The following is a 22,077-nucleotide window of genomic DNA, read 5'->3' as shown; positions in this document are numbered from 1 at the left end:
TTCATTCTATTTTCTTGGGGAAGCCAGGTGACAGTTTGCTTGGTCAATGGACTTTCTTGCTTCATGAGTGTCTAGGTTGGACATGAAAATAAAGTGAAATAATGCTATCAGGGCTAAGATGTCATTGATTTTAAGATGCTCCTGGAGTTGACATATCAGCAATAAATATTTTTAAATTGTCATTTAAATAATGCTGAGAGTTTAATGTGAAATATGGGGGGGGGGCATTGTTAATGTTTCCAAGTGGATTGGAGGCTGGTAGTAAAATGCACAACTTCCCTTCACCCCTCACCCAAAATGACCTCATATGCACACCCTATACCCCCATACCCAACACACACACACATACACACAAAAGATGATCAAGACCTTCTCTATGGCCTTTTGGGTTCCCTACTCTCCCTCCAATTTGGGTCCTGTTCCTCTTTAGGGAAGGTTCCCAGTGTTTCCAGGGTCCAGGCCCTCTGCTGAACTGGAAGAGGAGTGCTACATCCCTGTCATTTACAAGACTCTCAGTTACCAGGGGATTTATAGCTCAGGGTATCCCAAATGTAGATCCTGGCCTCCATGTTGTCTCTTGGGCCAAACTGGAGGGAAGTGTTTTGGTTGTCAGGAGTGCAGAAGTGGAGCTGAGGATTAGGCTAGAAGAAGTTGGGAGACCACCATTTCTTCCTCTGGAAAGGAACCTCATTTTTGCCTTCTCTCCTGCTAAGTTCCTAGCCAAGGTCTCTGAAAACAAAACCCAGCCTAACTAGAGAAAAACAAAAGGAAGTGTATTTGCTGGCCAACCAAGCTCTAGCAGGCCTGGGAAATAAAGAATAACACCTGGGATGATTTAGCATTTAGGCTGAAATTCCATCTTACTAGGGAGAGCAGAGGGGCTGTAGCTTTCATGAAAATGGAGGGCCTTGGTGGCACTTGGGAAGATGAATGGGCCCTCTAGGAAGGTGGGGGGGCGGGTGATCATTGCTGAGCAGGCTGTTGGGGTGTGGTTCCGGGCTGCTGAGTCAATGCATCCAGGTTGGTGAGATTTATGAGCACTGAGTTCCTTTTGGAGGATTTGTCTCTGGGTAAATAAGGGGAGTTTGGAGCTAACGACAGGCACTGACAGCTGAAAAATAATGAATATGCCGAAGCAGCATGTTTAGAGGAGACAATTCTGCCAGCCTTTCCCCATGCTCAGATGGGGAGAACTTTTCTTTCCTCTCTTAGCCCAGACTGCATCATCCATCAGCAGGCTCTATCATTGCCTCCCTATCCCCTAGGGTAGCTTTCCAACTCAACCACCTGCCACCCCACAAACCCTTCACACCCTGGATCCTTGCGACAATTCCAGAAAAGCCGTGCAGAGTTGGAAAACAACACCAAGGGCTAGGCATGTCACCCACTATAGAGCTCTTTGCACGTGAGAGGCCCTGGGTGAAATTCTGAGTATCTGAATAAAAGTAGCAAAGGGCTTCTGCTTTCACTCTGCTGGACTCAGCTGTGGCAAGACAGTGGAACTCCTGTGATAGCTGTCAAACTGCAGGCCATTGCACTAGACTCCTTGTGAGCTGCCTGGGGACCCAGAGCATTAAACGTTGGAGTGCTGCTCTGGGTGTGAGCCCCATCTTCTAATTCAGGGGTCTCAAACTCGAGGCCCACGGGCCATTTGAGGCTCTCCATACAACAATTTGTGGCCGTGCCCTAGAGGAATCTTTTTTTTGTTTTGTTTTCTTTTAGCTGTTTGGGTCACACCCCCCAATGTTCAAGGCTTACTACTGCCTTTGCACTCAAGGATCACCCCGACCTTGCCTCCTGCGGCCCCCAGGTAAATTGAGTTTGAGACCCCTGTCTAATTCCTCCAAGACGCATCCTGAAGGGGAGACAGAGCCCATGACAATCCAATGGGTAGGAAAGATACAACTTGAGGGCAGAAGATTTTAGTTAAAAGATGTTTTTATTTTTTATAAGGGCACTCGAGTGAGAAAAGATAAAGACTCAGCGAGCCTGGTATTGGGCCTGATCTGGATTTGGGTTTAGGGAGTAAATGTGGGGGTGCTTGCTGTGAGGCTGTGAGCTGAAGCAGAAAAACAGATCAAACCCAAGAGGGGGGTTAGCAAGGCAGGTGAGAGTACCTAACAATGACCATGTGGGGTCCAGTTTTCTCAGCTGTAACACTGGGAGGAAGAGGTTGTGAGGATGACACCTATACTCCTTCCGGCACTCAGTGGTGCAGTAGTGCTGCCCTTGTGAGCTGTGTGCATGGGTATTTACAGCACATAGGGTAACACCTGGTTTGTGAAAGAAGCGGGCTGGAGGAGGTTGAGGAGAGGTGTGGACTGAGACCTTTAGGCATTCCCGGCTGCTTCCCTGAGCAACTGTTGGGTGGTGGGCGGATCCAGTTGTTTTTCCCAGCAGTGGTGCGTTAAAGTAGAGCAGAGTGAGGAAGGAGTCAAGCACAGACAAGGAAGGCGGCAGGACCAGAGTCCTTCCAGGGCATACTTTTGTCATCCCACAAAGGGAGAAGTGAGAGTGTGCCATGGACTGGCCCCAGGGTCCAGGAGGAAGAGAGCTGCAAAAGGTGTTGATATTTAAGGTAGAAGTGGGGAAAGAAACCAAGAGATTGGACTTGGGGCTGGGAAGCAAGCAGAGACCAGTTCTGAAAACAGACTTCAAATCCCTAGGTAGGGATGTTAGTGTGTCTGTGGTGTCTGTGTGCACGTCTGTGGTATGTGTCGTGTATGTGTATTGCTGTGTGCATGTTCATGCACATGTATAGAATATGGGCATGCTATGTGTGGTAATGTGTGATTAAGTACGTGGGGTGCCATGGTGTGTGTATGTTGAGTGGGTGTAGTTGCGTTTGGTGGGCTGTGTGGTTGTGATGCATGTGTGTATATGTGTGTGGTATGTGGTAATATGTATGTATATGTGCTATGTGTGGTGATAGAACTATGGTTATGTCATATGTGGGTGATTATGTGGGGAGTGTGGTGATAGCATCTGTGTGTGGTTGTGTGTGGCAATGTGAGTGCGTGTGTAGATGGCCAGATGGCCAATGGATGCATGAGTGGTTGGCCAGATGGGCGGACAGATGGTCATTGTCAAGCCCCGGCGTGGAAATCCCATCATAGCAGACCAGACTTTGTCTCCATGGAGTGTCCCGCTGCATGCAGAGCAGTGTCAGGAAACCATACGGCAGTTGTTTGGGAGATGACTGGTGGTGAGCGTGTGTAGAATGATCTAGAAGGCTGTGAAAGTTTTTAAGAGGGAGATGCGTGATTTGGAGGGTTTGGTTCCAAGATGGAAGAGCCTTGAGGGTGTTGACATGGTCATGGAAAGACCTGGCACGGAGGGGACATCTGAGGGCCTGGCAGAGCGAAGGGTTCACCATAGGGTATGGCTAAGAAATGACACTGACTGACTCAAAAATAAGCCACATGAATTGAATGAGTGTAGGCAAGAGGGAATAAGACAGATGAGGCCATGCAACAGCCTCTCTGAAAATATCCGTGACTGTTTATAGACAAGGCCATAGGGGTGCATTTGAATTTGGAAGACAGAAGCCAGACACAAATAGGATAAAACTCACAGCCTTCACAGTGCTGGCTGCTTCCCAGTGTCAATAATAAAAAAACAAGCAAAACACTGAAGCTGTTTTGCATTTAGACCTCAACCCCATCCCCCATTTAGCACTTGAACGCATATTCTTGGCTGAACTGACTTTGTGTTAGCAAACTCTTTTCATCAATATTTTCAAAGACTATAATGTGTGTGTAACTGTGTGATATTTTGTCATGCTTCAAGTTTCAGTTAAGCAAATGAAACCATGCAGATTTTTCGGGGATAGAAATGTTCCTTTCCCATTGTTGAGTCACTGTAGAGGGACCAAGTAACTGGACTGGGACATGCTCAATATACATGCATCAGGGTTGAACATTAGTGACGGCACAGGGATCCACAACCATCTGCCTCTCATCAGCCCCTCTTGGTTAACAACACTTAACTTTTGTGTGGAGGGATTTTTCTCCTGACACACTATCTGAGTCATTCTGGTAAGAGAATCTTTTGAAGAGAAAGAAAGGGAGTCAGATTCCTTTAACTGATTTTGGACTTAAGGGGAAAAAACACACACACACGAGCTCTCTTTTTTAGAAGAAGAGGAAAAACACTGACCTATTTTTACCCAGTTCCCTAACAGTGGAGATGTAACCCCCAAACTTGGCAAGACTGGGCCTGACATCTTTAAAGAGGCAAATCCAGCTGACTCAAAGGAACCAGGCCACAGATAGCACAGAAGTTTTAGATCCTGCATTGGAGTCAAGAGAGCTTCAGCAAACCTTGTTAGAGGAGCTCACAAAAAAGCTGCAGGAACATTGCCAGGCGCCATTTCTTTTCATTAAAAACAAATCTGGAAGAAGTAGCAGCAGGAAAGAAAACAACTTCTCCATCAGAACACAATGGGGGTAGTGTGTGTGTGTGTGTGTGTGTGTGTGTGTGTACATGTGGTGTGTACATGTCTGTGTGGGTGACAAATTCCTAAGCTCTTCTTCAAAAACTTGAGCTCCTGCAGACCCCTTAGCTGACTCAGGAACCAATTGCAACAAGTTTTCTGGGGGAATGTGTGTATTTTAAACCTGAAGTTGAAGCATGAACAGCACCAGGAGGCTAAATATCAAGCCATGAAAGGATTAAGGCAGCCAGCTGATTTGCTTTTCCAAAGTACATCTGAAGAAAATTCAAACGCAGCAGAGCATTCACTCAAAGCAGTTCTGCTCTGCCCACAGACAAACAGTAAGGACGATGCACTGACATAAAGGATGAGACGGTTGGTAGCTCTGTGAAAGATGCTGGTCCTCACCCACCAGGAGCTAGATTCACCCTCCTCTGAGCCAGCTAGGGAGACAGTGACCAAGTGAGTTAGCAGAGCACAAGGGTTGGATCCGAGGACCCTCAGTGGCGCCATTTCTGATGAAGACCTGGATTCCATGAGACACAGTTACTCCATGCAGGGGTGTTGTGAGGCCTGCTACACAACATGTGTTCAATTGACCAGTGTACAGGATCCATAACATCCTAGTTCTGTCTCTGTTCTTTACTTCCTGCACTTCAGGGAGTCCCAATTTATTTATTTATTTTTTAGTTTTATTCATGGGATGGTAAGATGAAAGAGATGGTGAGATCTACTCTAAAAAAAAACCACTCAGGCTGGAGAGATAATACTAAGATGATGCAAGCAGCTGACCTCAGTTTCACCCCCAACACAGAACCAGGAGAAACTCCTAAGCACCATGGGATATGGCCCTATTCCCAACCCATATATTCCACTTCTCACCGCCCCCCCCATCAAAGAACACTAATTTGGTTGCCTATATTCCCTGCGAAGCTCCCTTCCTTCCAGTGTTAGAGATCAATGATACAAAAGAGCTTGTGAGCTCTAAAGAACTACACAAATGTTAGTTTATTTTGATTAATATATTGGGTATAAGTGTAGTAGATAAGCCATAAAGGTACACACTGCAGAAGTTGAGATTTTTAATAATGGGACTGTAAAAAGTTCTCTATCCTATTGGACCTATTGCAGGGTTGCCAGCCTCCTGGTTAGAATATAAACCCCTAAAGTCATGATCTTCTAAGCCCAGCGTTCTTAGCATAGTCAGCACCCCAAATGCAGAGAAGGGTGGTGGTTCTTCTTATGGTGACTGGCAACCTGAAAGAACCACAATGGGGGTATCTTCCCTGCCCTCTTCCATTCTCTTCTACTGTCCTTGCCTCTGGCTCTTGCATCTCGTTCACTTCCCTCAGCTCACAGAGAGTTCAGACAGGCCACAGGTTCTCCAAGAGTAACTGACCCAGGGGCCGGCGAGATAGCATGGAGGTAAGGCGTTTGCTTTTCATGCAGAAGGATCGTGGTTCGAATTCCGGCATCCAGTATGGTCCCCCGTGCCTGCCAGGGACGATTTTTGAGCATAGAGCCAGGAGTACCCCTGAGCGCTGCCTGCCGGGTGTGACCCCAAAAAAACAAAAACATAAACAAACAAAAAAAAAAGAGTAACTGGCCCAAAGCCAGAGACAGCAGGCCAGAGAGATGGATACCAGGTCTCAGAACCCTCACAGATCACCTCAATTACGTGGCCCTACCAACCATGATGATGCTCCCAACCAATTTATTTAGCGGGAAGGGGCATTAGGCAAATTCCAATTCTTTGGCTTTACAGAAAACAGCTCCTTGAGTGCAAATTGATTTTGACCCTGTTGGGGTGCCAAATGTCTCGGGCTTCCCCTCCCTCTGAAGGCAGCAGGAGATCAAAGGGAGCAGACACTCTGCTTGTTAAACACCAGCTTTTTTTTTTTATTTTATTTCCAGTACCTCCCAAACCATCCCAGGCACAGACAACATATTTTGAAAAGCAAGAAATCTGGAGAGGATGTTGAAGTAAGTCACTCCCAATAGAAGGGGTTCAATGTGTGTGTGGCATCCATTCTAGGGGCTCAGAAACAAGTGGAGGGAGTCTTGGGTGTGTCCGTGTCCTACATGTGCTAAGTCTGGGAAAAGACCCAGGAGGTGGCCTGGCCTGCCAGAGGGCAGGCCAACATTTGTCTAGCAAATGTTGAGCTCCTAGAGTCACAGCACAGGGTATTAAGCTCCTGGGAGAGGGGCTAAGAGAGAATCAAAACTAGTTTGTGCTATGCACAAGATTCTGACCACACAAGAAAAAACTGACATGGTAAACTCACCACTAGACAAATGAAAGTGGAAGCTGTGCGGACAAGCCTTCTGGAGTTTTCACTTATGACCCCTTTTCTTTTGCCTGAGACATGTTTATGTGACCCTGGATCTATAGGTATAGAGGGTAAGTCTACAAATAAGTCAGGATTACTGATTGAAAATCCTCAATGCATTTGTTTTAAGATAAAAATTTAAGATTTTTGGTACCCCTGCATTCAATTAAATGACTCCAGGGGTGGGTCCTAACATGCAGTTTAAGAACTTAGGGTATAGGTAAGTCACTTTGAGGAATTCAGCTGTTTTTAAATAGAATAAAGTTAATTCTGGTGTGTAAGGTAGAGGACTAAGAACTGGTCCTTAAAGAGTCTAGACAGATAGCTTAAAGTGCTGGTGCTACTGATTTTATGCTGGAGATCCAGGTTCGATCTCTGACTCCTCACGATCACTAGAGATAGAAATTAACCTCAAATGGTGTGGGCCAGAAAAAAATAAAAAGATCTAGATTTGACCTTGTGTCTGCATATTGCTTCCCCCATGAATGAAACTGGAGGAAAGCAAGTCAGTCCTTTTTTTTTTTTTTTGTCCCCCCTCATTCACAATACAGACCAGGCAAAGGGCCTGGTTTGAGGTATATATGGGGAGCATTTACTGTACCTCCTCTTCTATACAATCAGTGTAAAGAACACAGCCTGTAGTAAGCATTTGGGGGCCTTTTCTTTTCTATTTTTGATTTATATATATATATAAAACCTTCACCAGTGCAACATTCCCATGACCAATATCCCAAGTGTCCCTCCTCCCCACCCCACACAGGCCTGTACTCTAGATAGGCTTTCTACTTCCCTCATTTAGTCACATTTTGTTATGATAGTGTAATCAGTGTAATTATTTCTGTGACTGGACTAAACGATCCCTGTGATGAGCTTCATGTCAGGAGCTGGACCCTTCAGTCCTCCTCTATTTTGTCTCTGAGAATCATTGCACAAATGTTTTTCATTTTTCTCAAAACTCATAGATGAGTGAGACCATTCAGTGTTTATCTCTCTCCCTCTGACTTATTTCACTCAGCATAATAGATGACAGCCTAGATGCCCCTCAATAGATGAATGGCTAAAGAAACTATGGTACATATATACAATGAAAAATGGAATATTATGCAGCCATCATCTGGGACCCCTCCTACCCTTCCATTCCAGGCTGTTAACAAAAGAAAAGGCATCTGAACTCCTCTTAGAGCACAAACACACATTAGCACCCTGTGGAATTGGGGGTGCTTGGGCAGTGAGCAACACCTGAAAACAAATCAGATCTGCTCCTCTCAGGAATGTCTCCCAACTTTGGTTATGTTGTAAGATACACAAATCTATATCCTGGAGATAGCTTGATAGCCCAATGGACAGAGCACAGGGAATGTATGTAGGGAATCTGGGTATGAGGCCCACATCATTGAGTCCCCTAAGTACCACCAGGAGTGATTGCGAAGCACAGAGTGTGGAGAAGACCCTAAACACTTCCGGGTGTTCTTCCTACCCTAAACACACAAACTCAGCTCCCAAGCTTGTCTGATATCTTTTCAGTCCATAATGCTAATCACTGAGGGAGGTGAAGGTTTTATGATCCAGCTTTGTGGTCTGCCTTGGTCCTGATATCTGGAGAATGTGTAGAATTTCCTTCCTAAATACAATAACATTTAGACATCATTTTACCAATACTAGAGAAGATCTGTGTGATGCTCTTATGGAGCTTGAATCAGAAGACAGTGTAAAACTGGTTTCTGCATAAGGGGGAAAGCATTGGTGGTGGGAATGTTGCACTGGTGAAGGGGGTGCTCTTTATATGATTGAAACCGTACAACTACAATCATATTTGTAATCACGGTGTTTAAATAAAGATAATTAAATAAAAGGGGGGAAAGCATGGGTATTGGTATATCCAATGGGTCTCATGCCATGGCACTAAGATGGGCTAGAATTGAAATTTAGCAGTACAAACAGCACCAATACTGCCACTGAGGGCTTCGGTGGCCTCAAGGACTCTCATTTTGTTGCAAGAAGGAAGAAATTGTTCAGTTCTTCTCAGCACTGGAAATTGAGGCAAACAGAGAATCTCATTGCCTAGAAACTCCAAGGGTAAGATTATCAGGAACAGCATGGTGCAAGGAACTTCACAGAAGTTAGCTGAGATGTACAGGAAAGAATGGTGCAAGGGTATAATGAAGCAGTCCAGAACATTCTGTTCAGGAACAAGTAAAGCCACACTCAGATTTCAACTGGAAGTGTAGTCTGTGCAGCAGCCAGAATCTTATTTCAATCATGGTACAGCCCTAAAGGACATTTTCATAGTCACAAAAGAATAAGATGAAATCTGGTGCCTCTGGGCAGACTACAATGTCACTGAGGACCTAACTCCCTTAGGTTTTCATGGACACTGAGAACAGCACACAGACTACCAGATGTCTGCAGCCTTCTAGTTCTTTACTTATAGTGCACAGAGGTACCTACATCTCTGCAAGCTGATTCTTAGATGGAAACAGCAGCAGCAGCAGCAGCAGCAGCAGCAGCAGCAGCAGCAGCAGGAGGAGGAGGAGGAAATTGGATTCAGCAGCAACAGCAAACTTTGTGACCAACAAAGCAACACCTGAGCTTATATGCTTTATTGTATTCATCCTTTTGCTGCTTTCATTATCTAATCAGTTATACCCTATGTAAATGAGGGCTTGTAGGACTGACCAATCCAATGGCATATAATATATGCCATATATAAATGAGGGACCAATTGGAAGTCCTGGTTATCTGACCCCTTTATTCTCTCTTCCTCCCAAACTCTGATTACAAAGAGAACAGTAGCCCCAGTGGTGGTGGCTTTCCTACTGATCTGTTTGGCAGAGGCCTTAGTTACTAAGGTCAGTAAGATCACAGATATGGGAAGGATGAGTTCCTTGTCCAGAGCAGCACTAGATATAGTGACCACAGGACAGGGAAGTCAGACAAAGCACGCACAACTTTTTTCCACTCTTATTGAAATTGTCCGTATTGAGATGGTCTCTGGTGGAGCAGCGGCAGGTAAAGTTGATGTCAAGTTTGCCACTTGCAAAGAAGCCAACACTATGTCCAACCAGCAGCATAAATGCAAAAAGCACTTCTTAAATTCTAAAACAGAGGCCAACAAGGTGGCATGGAGCAGCCAGATGATGATGTAAAGTCAGGGGGTGTCTGGTCAGTCCATGTATAGAATACATGAGAGGCAATCTGTGAGTACAGATTGTGTGTAATTGTATGTAATTGTAATTGTACAGACATCTGTAATGGGGTTGGCTACAGTGGTCAGAACAATATGGGAGAACTTGACTCACTTCAAAGGGAGTCAGTTTTGAATGATTCTATCAAATACTCACACACAGTCAGTAAGATAGGAAAACCCGTTATTTCTCTAGAGAAAACTGTGAGGCTCATTTGTGCACCATGGGTTTGTGAACTCTGTGTTTTAAAAAATAACTTTGGTGTTTTATTTATTTACGAAAATTTTTATCTAACATGTGATACTGAGCAAACAGAAATTTTTTTCAGATTTTTTACAATAGTAACATTTGGCAGTGTACTTCAGAGAATGGTATCTGAATTGAAATAGTTGAGAATACTGTATTCGAGTACCCCACAATCAACCTAGATATTTTGGATACACCTTTTTGCAAAAAAAATATACTACAGGGTTTGACCATTATGTGGTGCTGACAATGATGCTGTGAGATATAGTTCATTCAAGGGGGTCTTTAATCCCACATCGTGCAGAACACAATGGGGAGATAAGCAAGGTGTTAGAGCCCTTATTTAAAGAGTACAAATTTTCAGATTTGTTCATTTTCATCTATTTTTATTTAAAATATTAGATTTAAAATATTAGATTAAGTTTAAGCTTTTTAAAAGTTAGTTTTGAGGGCCCAGAGAGATAGCACAGCAGCGTTTGCCTTGCAAGCAGCTGATCCAGGACCAAAGGTGGTTGGTTCGAATCCCGGTATCCCATATGGTCCCCCGTGCCTGCCAGGAGCTATTTCTGAGCAACGCCGGGTGTGGCCCAAAAACTAAAAAAAAAAAAAAATGTTAGTTTTGAGGAGCCAGAGAGATAGCATGGAAGTAAGGCATTTGTCTTGCATTCAGAAGGTTGGTGGTTCAAATCCTGGCATCCCATATGGTCCCCCGAGACTGCTAGGAATGATTTCTGAGCATAGAGCCAGGAGGAACCCCTGAGCACTGCCAGGTGTGACCCAAAAACCAAAACAACAACAACAAAAAGTTAGTTTTGAAAATTGAGAATAACTCCAATTCTGTAGGGATTGTTGAGATCGTGATTTAAAATTTTCTTTTGTTCCATGTTTTTCTATTTGGTATATACCCTTAACTAAAATGTGTTGATATTTGTGTTTGCTAAAATTTTTCCCTAAAGACATTTTGATAATAAAAAGAACAGCCACAAACAGAATACTGTCTTAAATCAATGTCCACTGAGTTTAGTCTATTTCTATTTTATATACCTTTTTGGTTTTGAATATAAAAATGTAAAATATAAGGGCAAATTTTAGCAGTCAATAAGGAATTTTAAAGTACCTGACATTTAAAATGCTATGTTTAATGTAGGCTGATGGCTCTGTCTTTTTTAAAATCTTGTATTAGAATTTCTGCACAGCTTTAGAAAGAAAGAAAAAAGACATAAAGAAAACAATTGCTGCACAATTTTGACACTAGTTGAGGCTATTTTTTAAATTTGTCATTCAAAAGTCTTCGTTGCAGTGACTTGTTTCTCTAAATTCCCTTAATTTGTTAAGTTCAAATATTTCTCTTTGTGTTTCTGTCCCTATCTCTCTGTGTCTATCTTTGTTTTTGTTTTTAATCTATCTTTCTGTCTCCGTCTCTCTGTCTGTGTCTCTAAGATCAAATCCCTCCAAAGTTTTCTTTCTTGGGACAACTGCCTTATCCATTCCCCACAAACCCACATATTCCGTCTTCCCCTTCACCTTCTCTTCATCCCTCTCTCTAAGAGCCACTTCCACTGCAGATCCACTTTCAAATCCCATTCAGCAGAAGCTTTGATTCTGTCAGACAAAATGGGTGTGGGCACAACATGCTTTACTCATAAACTTCGCATGGTCAAGCCCTCATCATGCCCAATTCCTTCCAGTAGAGCATTACTCGGTGATAGTGTCTTCAGAAAACCAGCCCGGTGAACATGAGGTCACTAGACCTGAACTTTATCCAGTATGCTGGCATTCTTCTGTAAAACAAAAATGCAGGGACAGACACCATGACACTGACCCCAAGGAAGGAGGAGAAACCAGAAATGAGAAATGAGAAACCAGAAAATCTGTCAGGATAGGATTGCATGAACATGTTAACAATGTCCTCCCCCTTCTATTTCATTGCAGGGGATGAGAATAAGAGGAAATGAACCATACTCAAGCATAGTCACTGTCACACTAGAACTATGTCTCAGCCCATGCCTGTAACCCAGCCTTCCTGGAAGTGCTTCCTGTTTTCTTTTCCTCAAAAAAAATTTTTTTTCTTGAGAATGGACAGTTGAGTGGCCGGGGGCTGCTTTGAGAATGAGTCAGCCATGCAGCATGCCAGTTCCAACTGCCACTGTTTCTGTCATTTGGCACTAAAGCATCCATAGCCAAACATTCTTGGCTACAATAGAAGACAAACATCAAGGCTTTGACTAGGGAGGAGGAGGCCAGACAAAGCTTCTCCCTCCTGGTCCTTGACCATACCTTGGCTTCCAGAACCAGGAGAAAATAAACCTGTTTTCTGTTTTCTTTAAGCCCTGCCCTTTGCCTTGTGGCACTTTGTTACAGGGTCCTGGCTGACAACTCTTTCTCCAGAGAGGCATCTTCCTCCATGTGCCATTCCCTGGAGAAGAGCTTTGCCAGTAATTCAAGAGGGCAAGCCCTAAGGTCAGATTCTGGACCTGACTTTGAGGAGATGATGGCAGGTATGACAGCCTAGGTAAGAGGGTGGCAGATTGAGGTGGGACTGAAGTCCATGTGAAGTGCATTTCTCCTTCCACAGTGAGTGCAGCCTACCCCCTTGGTCTGAATATGCCACTTGGGTTATCCCCTGCTGCCCACAGTCCCTCTGGTTCCGTAATCTTCTCTTAGCTCTGTTCTTCCTTTAGATCCTCTCTCTTAGGATCTGAAGCCCCTGCTCTTTGGCCTGTTACTGGATTATCTCTGCTGGTCCTTCCTACCAGCAGAGAGAGTGTGTGTGTGTGTGTGTGTGTGTGTGTGTGTGTGTGTGTGTGTGTGTGTGTGTGTGTGTGTGTGTGTTGGTATGTGGAAGGGGAGGGGAGAGAAGGGGAATGCCAAGGTGTTCAGGTATTCAGTGTGTTCTAAGCCTCAATTTCCCACGTCTGGAAATGAGAGAGCCAGATTCAACAATCACCTGAGTAGGAAAAGATCTTTGGATGTTTTGATCAAAAGTGGAGCCAGAGGGGCAGGAAAAGGTCTTCAGGCCCTTCTGGAATTGCTAGCACGGTGGTATCAACCTGAACCCAAGATTTCTGGGCAAGTTATTTCCTGTTAATTAAGGAAAACAAACAAAAAAAACACCCACTAAATGTCTTTCAAAAAGGAGGAGTGGAGGGAGGAGTCATTTGAGGTCAGTGCCCTAGAGGGGTCCTCTGATACAGCTCAGGGAAGGCTGATAGGGTGGTAGGCATAAGGAGAGGTCCGCCTCCTTCACCCAATGTATATCCCCATTACTGCCACCAGGTGGCGCTGTAGGACCACATCCCTGAGCCATCCTCAGCTCAAAGTTCCCCCCACAGCTCCTCCTGGGGAGAACATAGGCCCGACTGCATTCCGGCATTCCAGAACCTGCTGGAGCCTTCCAAATCAATTGACTCAAAGGCATCTAGCGTGTCCTTGCCACCTGACATCAGAAGTGACACAGAGCTGAGAGCCTGGCTGTTGGAATTCGCACTGGGTCAGTACCCAGGGCCAGCCTGTCTCTCTGGAACCGCGGGGGGTGGGGGGGGGCCTGACTCCCACCTCCCAGACACAGCTGCCTCAGGAGAGCAGGCCTCAAAAGAAAAAACACAAATAGAAGAGAAAGCAGCAGCAGACAGTCCTCACAGAGAAGAGCAACACCTACATTCCCTCTGTGATTTTCCCACACTCCCAGGCCCCCACACCACCATCCCCCCCCAGACACACACCCCACAAGCACGCAAAACTCATGTCATAATCAAAATGTCTGCCATATGCTTGCATTCCACACACATCCTATACACCACACATATCTCATATAGTACCAGCCTTACCACACATGTATCACACATGCCGATTGTACTCACACAGATTTATACACATCAGAGATTTTTGGGCAATTTTGCCTCCTTTCTCCCTCAAAACCACGAACTCTGAAGTGAAGAAAAGCTAAAAGCAGACCTCCAGTTTGAGGCCTCTGATTTGGGGCATGGCGCCATCTGTCTCTCCGGGAAAAGCACCCAAGTTTGTTCTACTGGCTCTGATTGGGTCAAGACCTACAGAATACTCGTGCTCTCAGGGACCCCACCCCCAATGGGGCCTCCCCAATGGAGCCTCCTGGATCTCCACCACCCTCTTTTCAGTGTCATACTAAGTAAGACATACCTCACCATATTCTGCACATGTAATCTGTCTGTATCATATGTTCTTCACTTACATGTGATCGCTGGCTTCCCCATGAATATGCATGAATTCCTGAAAAGCTACAAGAATTTGTACAAATCATGATATTTCTCTACTTCTGCTGGGCTTAAAACCAGGCCCCAGCTCCCTCTCTTAGGCTCTTGTTGGCTAGCCCTGTGGGCACATCCTTGCATTCTAGTCAAGCCTCCCTTTTCTCTCCTGTCTTTTATGGGGAAGGGTGGCTTTTGGACTACATCCAGCAATATTCAGGGTTGCTCCTGTCTCTGCACTCAGGAATCACTCCTGATGGTGCCTAGGCAGATGGGATGTCCGGGATTGAATCTAAGTTGATTGTAATGCATGCAATGACCAATCCACATACTACTGCTCTTGCAGCAACTCAGAACTGGCTTACTCCCCACAACCATGCATCCTGGCCTGGATTCACCTGCAGATCTTGCCATAGGCAGCAGACTTGAAGTCCAACAGACTTTTTAGAATAATCTGAGGGGGGTCTGATAAATGCATATTTACTAAACACATTGCTAAAAGGGTCCCTTTCCTTCATTCCACTTGTGGGCAAGGGGCCTGTATGAACAGAAGAGCACTTTGTTGGACTCAAGAGCAGAGCCACTCAGTGTAAAAACTGCTCGAGAGAAAATCACAGAGACCCCAGTGTTAGCAGAATCAGCCCTGTGTGACCCCTGGTCTGGCTGCTCCTGTTAGCATAGCCCAAATGGGGCATGAACCAGAGAGAAGATGTAGATGAAGGGCCCATCCCTCATCTACGTCTTCCCTTCCCCAGCCCCAATGCTCCCGAGAAAACCAGGAAACCTATTGTTGAGCACCTGGGAAATGCAAACACAACCTGTGATGTGTGCCCCACAGAGATTCGCCCTTCTCAGGGCACTGTCCAATTTATTCCTTGTGCATACTCCACTGGGTACATGAAGCTGTGGCTGCCCAGAGCCACTTGACCCATTTAACTTTGGGCTTAGGAAGTTTGGCACAACCCACAGTCCCTGTTTCTCTTTGGTCGAGAGATTGTTTACTCGACGATAACTTAGCCATTATGAGCTGAAAAGATCACAGAAGGAGCCAGAGATCTTTAGCGAGAGTCCAGCTTCTCTGTAGAGGGATTTGTTCTAATCCTTCCAGCTTTCTGGAAAGGGCCCCCTTTCCTCAGCCAACATACTGGCAAGATTGATTCTTCATTCTATTGATGTTAGATTTTCCTCGCAGAACTATTACCCCTCAATTCCAACTCCCCCTAAAGCCCCACCAAGATGTCTTTTCCCCCTACCTAGACAGATTGACCTGGTTCAGCAATGACCTTTTTTCCCTCCTATCTTCTCTTCCCTGAGAATAAACAGTGTTGGTGACCAGGCCCAACAATGGGGAGCTAGCTTTGCTGGATGAAGCACATGGAATTCCTGAAGAAGGCCCCAAATATAGTTCTTCTTTCTAACCTGCAGGATTTGCATGTGGGAAGGAGAACAGAGCATTGCACTTCGCAGATAGCTGTTCAGTCAGCAAGTAAGAAGTCAGATGGAATGAGCCATCTCAAGGGCAGAGCACTGACAGATAAGACTTGTTCTGAGAGGTGTCTCTGACCCTCAAAAGAAAAAGAAAAATGGCTGCTTTCTCTCCCCTCTCTCTGCCCCCACCACACATTCTAGAAAGGCAGAGGGGAGTGTCATATGCCCAGACCCCTCCCTGGAGAAGGCCCCTCAGAAATGGCTCTTGGAGAGGAGTTAGACCTGACTCTAGGGATGAAAGGCTTTTCTCTGAGGCCAGACCTCACCTTCCAGCACCTTCTCCATAGATCCAGACACTGCCAGTTCTGTGCCTCCTTTGCTGCTACACTGAGGGTGTTTATTCTCATGGAATATCTATGTGGTCCCCCACTTTGTATCTGTGAAGTACAAAGACTTATGTCTGCTTCAGTTTCAGAGACCCCTGTGGATGTGTTTTCTTGGACAGATGTTCAGTCAGCTAGGAAGTCAGACAGAAAGAGGAGAGAGTGAGAGACTTGGATGTGGAGACACCAGGAAAGGGCCTTCCCTGAAACCCAAGAGGTGAATTCCAGGCAGAAAGTCTGGCCTATCTCCAACCCTGCTGAGCAAAAGAGACTGTGTGATTACTGAGCCCCAATAGAGGCCACAGAGGTTATCCCCAGTCCCCCAGCAGTGCCAGGTGGGGTGAGGTCCACTGCCATTGCAAAATGTGGCCCCTTCCCATCACTGGGGCTGCCCCATCACATCCCAGCACAGCAGGATGGACGGGAGAGGTTTCTGGCACAGAGCCCATCTCCTGAGCCACAGCAGCATCCACTCACTTGGCCTTCTGTGGCTTTCCTTCCTTTCACATGGGCTATTATTGGCATTTCCTAGTCTTCAAGACTGGAAAGAAATCCTGCAAACCACAAGAAGGAGAGAGGGAGAAGTTCCTCATATGCCCACAGGAAGGCCGGTCTTTCCTGTTCAGACATCGTGTCTGGCAGAAGGAAATCAAGACCGAAGTAACAATAATAATTACACAAAACTATAATGTGTTAACATCCCAAGTATCAAAAATGGATCTGTTTGTCTCGGGCCTGCCAAGCCTGATGGGGCTGTGGTGGTGGTAAGTGAGATGTGGGGGTTGAAAGACTTCACTAGGGAGCAGATGACTTAGGGAGATGCCATGGGAACCAGAGGGTCCTTTAAGGGTTGCAGAGATTGGCCTTTGGGCAGAGGCAGCAACATGAACTAACAGGAGGGATGATAGTTTTACTTGCAGCTCAGGATCAAAATCCAGTCCCGGGGCCGGAGAGATAGCATGGAGGTAAGGCTTTTGCCTTGCATGCAGAAGGATGGTGGTTTGAATCCCAGCATCCCATATGGTCCCCCGAGCCTGCCAGGAGTGATTTCTGAACATAAAGCCAGGAGTAACCTTTGAGTACTGCTGGGTGTGACACCCCACCCCCCCCCCCAAAAAAATCCAGTCCCAATCAGCCAGACCTCAGACCCAGGAATCACACTCAGCTTCCTTCCTGGTAGATTCTTTGACTGGAACGAGCTATGACACAGCAACCACAACTCCGTCAGCTCAAGAAATCATTAGTATGTGTGAGACATCCCCTTCAACATCTCCCAGTCACCTTGAGCCCATTTAGAAACTCAGCTATTAGTGGCAGGGAAGATAGCACTAAAGTGGAATGTTGGCCTATATGTGGTGATGGCCCCTACAACCCTGATATGAGTCCTTTATCATCACATATGCTCTTTTGAGCCTCACAGGAGTGATTTCTGAGTAGGGAGTTAGGAGTGAGCCCTGAGCACTGCCAGGTGTGGCCCCCAACCCAAATAAAAAAAATAAGAAAAGAAACTCAGAAGCTAAAGGTTTACTTAATGTTGAGAAGGAAGTTGTTGGGAAGGAAGGAGGCAAAGACACTTGGCTGCCAGTGGGAGAAGAGCTCTCCTGTGGGTGGGTCACACCTGCCTCATTCTATTCTTGGGAGCTGATTGGTACCACCCAGAGGAGCCTCAGCTCTTATTCCCAGCTGAATAGAGGCCTCTGCTAGGTCCTGGAGCTGACTTGGAGCAGCCCACAACTTGTGCTCCATGCATTCAACTCCAGACAAGTTTGAGAGCTGGGGCACATTAGGCAGCATGTCCCTACAGGATGCAGAGGCAGCACGAAAAGAGAAAGTGGCCCAACCATCTCTCAGATCTTCCTTAGCTCTTAGTCTGTGACTTTTGAGGAAGTTTAAATGAGTGGAGTGCAGCTAAGGAGAATCCTTGTTAAATGCCAAAGGGCTTCCTGAATATAAGGACTGTGCTTGGAAGTTTCCTTTGATTGCTTGGCTTTCATTCTTTAAGGACATTTCTGCTTCTGGTACAGATGAACTGGCCACACTAGCACTGTGGGAGAAAAAGCAGGTGAGTGATTTGCAAATCAGAAAAGGAATCTGGAAAGCTAATAGAGCCTAGTGAAAGTCTTCTCCCTTCCATCCATTCCCAATAATCAACTGGGTTCCCCAGGGTTGGGTTGAAGTGTCGTGTGTGTGTGTGTGTGTGTGTGTGTGTGTGTGTGTGTGTATGTGTGTGTGTGTGTGTGTTTAAATTAAACTGTGAAGTGTGTATGAGAGTTCTTTCTGAACCTAACAAATGGTAAGTAAAGCTATAAACATCAAGGCTAAATGCTGAGTCCTAACATCTTCCCACACTATTGATGAACTTGGGTGGCAGGAGAAGTCAAACTCTGCCTTTGGAACAGAGGCATCGACCTGGCACATGCCTCTCATTTGCCAGCAGCTTGTGGACACAAAGTAACCACACCCCAGTTCGTGTCCACAAATTCACTGTCCCCAGGGCACGGACATGTCACGGGGGCTCAACACAGCCAGCCCATAACCACATTGCCATTTGCTCTCTTCCCAAGACCACAAAAAACAGGCAAATAATCCCTTTCTAAAGAAAGAAGCAACTTCTGAGCTGGCCTGAGGGTCATTTGCTGCTGTTGTGGCTGAGAGAAATTCCAGACTCTGTTCTTGCCTCAGAATCATGGTCACCATCTATCCCCTGCACTTCTCTCCACCCATCTCTCAGCCCATCTTGCTTGATGCATACCCCCACTACACACACACAGACACAGACACACACACAGACACACACACACACACACACACACCACACACACACACACACACACACACACAGTGGCTTCTGGGATGCCCAGAAAGAGCTTTCCTGATAGACCCAGTAGCTAAGAACTTTCCAGAGAACTCCAAGGCAGGGAGAGGCCACACTGATTTGTCTGTAGCAAGAGTGCATAGTCTGTAACATCTCAACTTGGATCTCTGAGAGTATTTTTAGACCAATATAAATAGGCTTCTGCAGAAATGGTCCTGACAGTACAAATAAATGGCACCTCACTGTTGGCTGATTGCCCTCCCCATGAGGATGAGGTTTCTATTGGCGCCAGGATGGGTGTCTTGTTAGCTGTTTTATGGCCGTAGTGCACGGAACTGAACATGTGGCATGTAGTAGTTGTTTAGGAAATGCTGCAGAAAGGAGTAGATAGCAAGTCCCTAGGCTTCTGGCTCATAGCTATGGATCAGAATCTGTGCTAACAACAACCTCTCCACCAAGATGTAAAGCATCAACTTCTGTCTATGGGACCAAATCCAAAGGCACCATCTTTGCTGTGAGTGCAGGGGACACCAAGAAAAGCAAAGCCAAAGCAAGAAGGACCCCAAGTACATTAATGGCCACCCAAAGGGCTGCCAGGTCTCCCAAATAAACCATTCTGTGCTAGGAACTAAATACACCGAGATTGTGTATTCCAGTAGCTTCCAGATGAAGCCACTTGGGAAATAACTGTGCAGGAGACTGTCTGAGCTGTCTTGATCAGGACACAGGCTATCAAAGCAGCAGATGAATAGGGCTGTGAGTTCTAGCCAGGCTCTTTCTGCTTCTGAGGGGAGCCCCAAGTCCAGGCTGGCATTTATTAGAAAACTTGGGAGTCAATAACATATCCTCACTTTTAAGAAATAAAGTCCGGGGCCGGAGAGATAGCATGGAGGTAAGGCGTTTGCCTTTCATGCAGGAGGTCATCGGTTCGAATCCTGGCGCCCCATATGGTCCCCTGTGCCTGCCAGGAGCAATTTCTGAGCCTGGAGCCAGGAATAACCCCTGAGCACTGCCAGGTGTGACCCAAAAACCAAAAACCAAAAAAAAAAAAAAAAAGAAATAAAGTCCTCTTGGGGTCTGAGATCATGCAGGAGTTAAGGCATACGCCTTATTTCTAATTGATTCTGGTTTGATTCCAGGCACCACATGGTTCCTTGAGCTTCTCTGAATGCAGCACCAAGGCCACCTAAGCACTTTCATGTGTGGGCCAGGAGGCCTCCAGAACCATGGGGTGCTCTTTAGCATTGCAGTCGAGCAGCCCCATATCCTCACCCTCATTGAATCAGAGATCTGCTAGGTCCAGACTTGTAGCAAGTCAGCCCCTGAAGAGGTTGACTGATGGTGGGATGAAGGATGAGGCCTTTCTCTTCCAGCTCGGAGCACGTGTCTGCCACCCTGTCTAGCCGACGGTTCTGAGGTGAAACGGCGGGTAAACAGCTCGCAGACAATCAGGCTCGTGGAAATATTCGCTTTATTCGGTGGACAAGATTGAAGTCCAAAGACTCAGCCTCAGTTCCAGCAAAAAAGCCCCTCGCCTTCCACAGACCCTTGTTTTTATCCTCCAGAATCAGGTACCACCCAATGGTGGGATCAGATACCAACCAATGGTGGAAGCAGAATCAGGTACTACCCTAGGGTGGGGGCAGAATGCCAGGTCACACCCTAGGGTAGGGCACAATCAGCGATCAGTTTAGGGTGAGCAACATAGTAATCCCCTAAAATGTTTACATACACAACACAGACTCTAGGCTTCCTGAGTATCCTTTAGGAGGCTCTAGTTCCACCTCCCAAAAGAAATAAAGTCCCAACTCTTAATGTCATTGTTATTGTTTTGTTTCTGGGCTACAGCTGGCTATGTTCAGGGCTTACTCCTGGCTTTGTGCTAAAAGATCACTCCTGATGGGGCTCAAAGGATCATATGAGGTGTTGGAGATCAAACCTGGATCAGCTAAGAGCCAGACAAGTGCTTACCCACTGTACTATCACTCAAATTCTGACAATCTTCTCTTCCGCTTAGAGTCCCTTCTCTGATTTACTTTCCACTAACTGATAGATCTTCTGAACCTGACCCATTTCTTCATGTGAGAAATCTCTCCTTGGCCAAGTATAGCCTTTTAAATCATTAGATGAAAATAGTATGGTCCAGCCAGTGGTCCTCAAACTATGGCCCGCGGGCCACATATTATATTTGTATCTGTTTTGTTTCTTCATTGCAAAATAAGATATGACATATGCAGTGTGCATAAGAATTCGTTCATAAGTTTTGTTTTTACTATAGTCAGACCCTCCAATGGTCTGAGGGACAGTGAACTGGCCCCCTGTTTAAAAAGTTTGAGGACCCCTGGTCCAGGCTGTAGGGTCCAGAAGAACCAGGAAAAATTTCACAACAAACTTCAGGCACAAGAACTCAAGTCACTGGGGCCGGAGAGATAACATGGAGGTAATGTGTTTGCCTTGCACGCAGAAGGTTGGTGGTTCAAATCCTGGCATCCCATGTGATCCCCTGAGTCTGCCAGGAGCGATTTCTGAGCATAGAGCCAGGAATAACCCCTGAGTGCTGCTGAGTGTGACCCAAAAACCAAACCCCCCCCAAAAAAAGAACTCAAGTCACTCCCAGAGCTAGGCACAAGTCTGCCCTGTGCATGTCCAGATCCAGCTCCAGCTCCCATTTGCAGGGCCTTGAAATGGCTCCTTGACCCCTTTCCATATCTGGCCACTTCTCAAGGACTTCTAGAACTCACCCATGGCCAGTTCAATGCTGCCAGAAATAGTAGGGTAAAAGCTTCATCTCCCCAAGCTCATCTGCACTTTGCCCTCTCACTATAAACCCAGAACTGAAAGTGCCACCCCAATTCAGGGTAGGCAGGCCTTCTCTTTAACTCCTGCATTAGCATAACCAGAAAGCCTTGCGTGACTCACAAGTTTGAATTTCCGAGGGTTGAGGGTCTGTGAACCAAAAACCCTGGTTAAAGGTGAAATAGATTATTTTAATTTTTAAATTATTTAAATACTGGGATTACAAGATTCTT

General features: G+C 45.8%; 1 non-coding gene across 1 annotated transcript; it reads right to left on the bottom strand.

Annotated features, from left to right (window-relative positions):
• Window positions 1–7,289: 7,289 nt before the first annotated feature.
• Window positions 7,290–7,423, bottom strand: LOC126014788 (small nucleolar RNA SNORA51). Its single transcript, XR_007497781.1, has one exon. It is a non-coding gene; the product is annotated as a small nucleolar RNA SNORA51 (small nucleolar RNA).
• Window positions 7,424–22,077: the final 14,654 nt, after the last annotated feature.

The sequence above is a fragment of the Suncus etruscus genome, chromosome 7, assembly GCF_024139225.1.
Source record: "Suncus etruscus isolate mSunEtr1 chromosome 7, mSunEtr1.pri.cur, whole genome shotgun sequence".
Lineage (NCBI taxonomy): Eukaryota > Metazoa > Chordata > Mammalia > Eulipotyphla > Soricidae > Suncus > Suncus etruscus.
This window is presented reverse-complemented; position numbering and strand designations above follow the sequence as displayed.